This window comes from Mastomys coucha, unplaced genomic scaffold, assembly GCF_008632895.1.
Source record: "Mastomys coucha isolate ucsf_1 unplaced genomic scaffold, UCSF_Mcou_1 pScaffold22, whole genome shotgun sequence".
Classification (NCBI taxonomy): Eukaryota; Metazoa; Chordata; class Mammalia; order Rodentia; family Muridae; genus Mastomys; species Mastomys coucha.
In genome coordinates this window covers 174,118,879-174,124,723 of record NW_022196905.1, presented here as the reverse complement: position 1 = coordinate 174,124,723, position 5,845 = coordinate 174,118,879, and the positions used below count along the sequence as shown (strand labels likewise).

The following is a 5,845-nucleotide window of genomic DNA, read 5'->3' as shown; positions in this document are numbered from 1 at the left end:
AGAAGAAGAAGAAGAAGAAGAAGAAGAAGAAGAAGAAGAAGAAGAAGAAGAAGAAGAAGAAGAGGAGTGTTAGAAGGATCTTACTATATTTTAAGACTTACTATAATGCAGTAATGTTCAGGGCGATATGATGTTGGTGAAGGGTGATTGACACATCAACCATTAGCCAACAGACACCCCAGACAAGATGCTATGGCTGGCTTTCAACTAGTGATGTTGGAATGTCATTCACAGCAGGGCAGGAAGAGCACTTCGACTTGATAGTTTGTGAAAAATTGGACAATGATTGGATTACTTTGCAAATTTTTTACAAGAAAATGTGGGATCAACCACAGTGACCCCTTTAAACTGTTCCAGTCAGAGAGAAATGCTCCTTAACATTCTTCTTCTGGTGGTGGCCTCTGTGGCCAGAGCTGTCTCTGTGCTGCCACCTAGAGAATATGGAGGACAATGTGGATCCCCCTCTTCCCCCCCCCCCCCCCGACTTCTTGTTCTCCCACAGGAAGCTTGGTCTCAGCTCTTCTGGACAGAAATATTTTTCCTTAGACCTTTTTCTGTCTGCAATGACCTCCTAGTGATTCTGTCTGAGCTAGCAGGTGTGGAAGGAAAGTCAAGAGATTTGCTGCCATCTGGGTTGCTCTTGGGAATTTTATTTTATCTAATATACCTGTTATTAATTACCCAATCACAGTCCCAGATGCTGTGTTACATGTTCTGTTCAAGATTCCTTGTGATTTTTGAGAGTAGGTGATAGTATGATGTGTGCTTGTATGGACCCGGCCAATCTGGGACCACGTGTTCTCTCTTTTTCTCCATTCCCAACATTTTCACCAAGGTTACCATTTTACCAAGTAACCAGTTTCCTTTGGTTACTGGTTGGTTTGAAGTGGGAACAGCCCTGAGTTCTAGCCGACTGGGCACGAAGGGCATTGGTTTGAAGCTTCTGGGGAGTTATTTCTTTCCGATCAAGGGAGCTCCATAGAAAAATTCTCTTCCTGTTTCCTGCCACTGGATGTTAGTAGCCAAGAGCACGATGCTGGGATCAGTGGCTGCCATCTCCTACACATCAGAGAAAAACCAGAAAACCACATCGAAGCAAAATAGAAAATCTATAACCACCCACCTTTGTACTTTTATATATGTTGACGTCTACATTCCCAAGGTCTGAGCATTGTCAATGTGGTTTAGGAACTGGACTCTTGATCTTTCTAATGGTGAACTAACACTACTCCATTTTATAATATAGATATTCAGTCATCCACAAAGTAATTGTAGAATTAATGACCATCTCTCTAAAAACGTTTTAAAATCCCATTTAAAAATATACTTTTTAATTTGTTAGAAGATTGACATGTGAAAAACGTGTTTGATAATTTAGGGCTATATAGCAAAAGTGAATGTGTATAATCTCAAAATAAAAATGGATTATAATAGAATTATTCTTGATAGTTTTGGGCTGGGAAATGTTATACTTTTTCTGTTATATTCTTTTATTCATCATTTAAAATATTAACTGGGTACCTATTAATAACAGAAACTGGGAGTTAAGCTAATAGCCAGAATACTTAGTTTTCCTTAAAATCTTAGAGCAGAGACTATATGCGCATAAATAGATGCTTGAACTAAAAATTCACAGTGGTATAAGCTAATACAAATATGTGGATTTATAATCTTTTAGAGCCACATCAAGAAAAAGGTGCTATTTCGAGGCATATGTTTTGTTTTATAATGGGTTTATGTATTTCATAAATGGGTACAGTGAATCCATTTTGGTTCTAGGTTATCAGGTAAACTGCTTCTTATAACGTAAGATTTCTAGGAATGTCTATTCTCAAAATAGAAAGAAGCCAAACGTGGCCCCTGGGTATTAGCCCCTAATTTGTTACATTTCTTGACAGCATACAAAATCCCACATGAGCTGAGCTGAAGTTCCTTCAGTCAATTGCTTCACATTTAGCCAAGGTAAGCATATTTCCAGCAGCTTGCAGGCTACCCTGTGTTAAATATCCTTTAAAGCTGTACCCATCTCTGAGGCCACAGCGAACACAAACCACAGTGGCCAGGGATAACACAAGCTGCAGACTTTTAAAATCCCCAAACTGCTTCTGTCTGCTGGGGCTCTTAGATTAAGAGCCCTCAAAGTTGATGCTGAGCAAGACCACTCACAGGGCTCACTTTCCCACTGGGTCACTCTTGTCCTTTCCCCGCTCTGTGTGGTGGCCCCACAGCACTGTCCCTGGAGGGTCTGCCATGAGGGACTGCTATAACTCTGTTGCTCTGTACCACAATGCCCTCTCATGGGTCTATTTGCCTTGGCAATCTCCCAGAATTTGAATTGCTAAATTCACAGATTTTGGCTATATCTGTCTGTCTGTGTTTCTGTCTGTCTGTCTTTCTGTCTGCTTGCCCACCTGCCCATCAGTCCATCCATCCATCCATCCATCATCTATCTATCTATCTATCTATCTATCTATCGATCGATCGATCGATCGATCGATCGATCTATCTCTTTTGGTTTTTATTTATAGAAGGTCCAGTCTTTAAAATGCTGTGTATATCTTTTGGTAGGATCCATTTCTCCTTCCTTCAAATGTCTGTCTAAACCATGCCAATGAGTCTTTCCCTGACCATCACTGAGGTTATAAAGAACCTTCTGTTTTTACTACCCTGCAGGGCCCTAATCTTCTCTGCCTTGCTCTGTTTTATCTTAATCCCCCAGGAACTATCACCTAATATGGTATTCACTTTTCTTATTTATGTTTACTATTTTGTTGGGGGTTGGTCTGGTGCTGTGTATACTAATGCTAAATTCTGAACCCCAAGATCTGGTTGCCCCTGGAAGAGTGAATGTTCATATAAACTTGGCCTTTGTTTTTTAAACCTTGGCTCTCAATTTAAAGCTATTGGTTAAGTAAAAGTGGCTGCAGCCAATTACTGGGGAGAATAGAGGTAATCAGGGCTTCAGTTACTGGACTGGGGGCTGCAGGTAGGAAGAGGAGGAGGGGAAAGAGAGAGGAGGGCACAGAGAGAGGGCGGGAGAGAGACAAGACAGAGAGAGAGAGAGAGAGAGAGAGAGAGAGAGAGAGAGAGAGAGAGAGAGAGAGAGAGAGAGAGAAGAGGAGAGGGGAAAGGGGAGAGGGGAGAGGGGGAAGGAGGGGAAAGAGAGAGGGTGGGGGAGACAGAGAGAGAGAGAGAGAGAGAGAGAGAGAGAGAGAGAGAGAGAGAGAGAGAGTATAGAGAAGGGAGAGGGGAGAAGAGAGATGTGAGAGACATTCAAATCTTTTGTCTGTCTGTTTATTATTTTGTTTTTGATACAGGGTTCCTATGTATAACAACCCTGGCTGTTCTGGAGTTCACTGTGTAGACTAGGCTGGCCTTGAACTCACTGAGAGTCTCCTGCCTCTTGAAAGGTATGCATGGTTTACTATTTTTCTGGAAAATGCTAATTTATTTATTGGAAATTTATTTATTTATTTATTGAAGATGCTGATTTATTGTCAGTGATTTTAATTGTTGGTGCTGATAACGAAGGTATCCTAGGCAGATAGCTCAGTGTTTTTCCTTAGCAGAGTTTAAATTCAACTCTTTATTCATGGAGTTATGGATTATATCAAACTATAACACAGGTAAAGTTATTTTCTTTCTTCCTATTTGGTTCTTAGTAAACATTTCACTATGAAGACTTAAATAATTTTTTTTCCAGTTATGGAAGTTTGTATAAGCATAGCATCCTATATGGTTATTTTTCTGTGGCTATGACAAAATTCTACAAGGAGAAATAACATATGGAAAAATGTTATTTCGCTTACAGCCAGAGTAGGAGTTGAGAAGTCACATGTTCAACTGATTCTCTTTAAGTCACGCCTCCCTATAACCTCCTCAAACAGTGCCACCTACTGGTGACCAAGGTTCAAATATGTGAGACTATGGAAGACATTTCTCATTCAAAATCACAGTCTACTCTCCTCCCCCCATAGGCTCATGGTCATGTCAGAGCACAAAGTGGGCTTAGTCCAACTTTAAAATTCTTTATAGTTTTCACAGCATCAACAGCATTTACAAGTTAAAAATCAAAACAAATAAAAAAAATCATATACTTCCAACATACAATGGCCCAGAATATACATTACTGTTCCAAAATGGAGGAATGGGGGCCTATGAGGAAATACTAGACCAAAGAGAGACCAAAACCCAGAAGGGCAAACACTGAATCCTGCAGCTCCATGTCCAGGGTCCAAGGCTTCACAGAGTTTAGATAGGTCATTCTGTCCAGCTTTGCTACCTACAATATACATCCATCTCTGGGGCTTGTCCCTACCCCCATGGCTTGCTCAGCCCATTCTCTTACACAACCCCGGGCCACCTGCATACCTAGGAGTGGCAGTGCCCACAGTGAGCTGACCCCCTGCAGCATCAACTATCAATCAAGAAATGGCCCACAGACTTGCCTACAGGGCGATCTGCTAGAGGCATTTCCTCAGTTGAAAGTCCTTCTTCCCAGATACATCTAGGGTTGTGTCAACTTGACAGAAACCAGATAGCCCAGAAGCCTATTGGTATAGTTGAACTATCAAATGTCCCTCTTGGCTCCTGTGTTGGCCACCTAGTCTCCAGCTGGTAGTTATTTTGGGAGGCTATGGAACCTTTAAGAGGTGGGGCCTAGATGGAGGAACCAACTGCTAGGGAGTCCTTAGGTACTATATCTTGTCCTGGGTTCCTCTGTCAGTCTTTCAACTTCTTAGCCGCCATGAGACAGCCTCCTTCTCCATAGTGCCATGATGTTCTGTACGACAGAGGGCCCAGAATTTGTGGAGCCTAGGGCTGCTAATGGGAATCCCTGAAAGTGTGAGCTGAAGCAAGTCATTTCTGTTCCCCTAGGATTTCGGTCAGGTACAGTATCAGGGTGAAGAATACAATATTTTTCACACACTTCTCATGTAGTTGGGGCCAGGCAGGCTTCCAGATTACTTTTGTAAGATTGTAATCTTTTTGGCATAAATTACTCTCAGGGATTATGAAGAATTATATTATGATGATTATAGGACAGGCTTTGAGATTCCTCAGTGTCTAGCTTTCCTTACTGAAAAACCCACCCTTCATCCTGAGGTTCAAATCCAATATTTCAGAGAGCCGTGCCCAGTGCTCTAGTTAGAAACTAAAGCTAGAGCCACACAGCTTTCCATTGCTTTCTTCTTTTCTATATGGAAATCTCTGCACTGTGGGTTTTCATGCTCCAACATTTCCTCCAAGTCTGTGATCCTGGCCCTCATTCACACATCAGAAGCACCCAAGCGGCTTCAGAAACCACTCAAGTATTTGGTCTGAGTTGCAGCTTGGGGTTGGATTATTTTTTAAAATGTTCTCCAGCTGATTCTAATTTACAGCCAAGATTGCTGACCACAGAACTAGGGGATGGCCTTAAGTAGATCTCTCATGTACTCAAGAAAGCTACGGAGTTCATCTTAGCTTGGGAGCCATTTTTATCAGGTGCCCGCTGTGAGAAGTGGCTAGGAATCATGCTCCTCATTCTGTAACATAATTCTTTTATTAACCGTTTTCTTTGTCCCATAAGCTCCCTTTTTGTATGCTTTGAATTCATCTTGAAGTATCTAAACCTAGTTAATACTTTAGTGGTTTTTGTTATCTTTAGTTTTTCTTTTTTTTCTTTTGTCATATTCTTTAAAATTTATAAAATATTGTAACAATAAAAATGAGTAGTATAAAAGTTGTTTGATATAAAATAATCAATTAAACAGTCTTATGTAGATGCTTTTCTGCAGCAATACTGAAAATACATACATTTTTCTCAATATAAATTTTATTTTATTTTATTTTTTTTATTTTA

The 5,845-nt window shown here is 40.7% G+C and overlaps 1 long non-coding RNA gene across 1 annotated transcript in view; it reads left to right on the top strand.

The window, feature by feature from the left end:
- Positions 1 to 2,023, top strand: part of LOC116071320 — a 91,883-nt gene extending 89,860 nt beyond the window's left edge. Inside the window, exon 3 of the long non-coding RNA XR_004110820.1 lies at positions 1,899 to 2,023. This is a non-coding gene — a long non-coding RNA (uncharacterized LOC116071320). The remainder of the gene's footprint in view (positions 1 to 1,898) is intronic.
- The last annotated feature ends 3,822 nt before the right edge of the window (positions 2,024 to 5,845 follow it).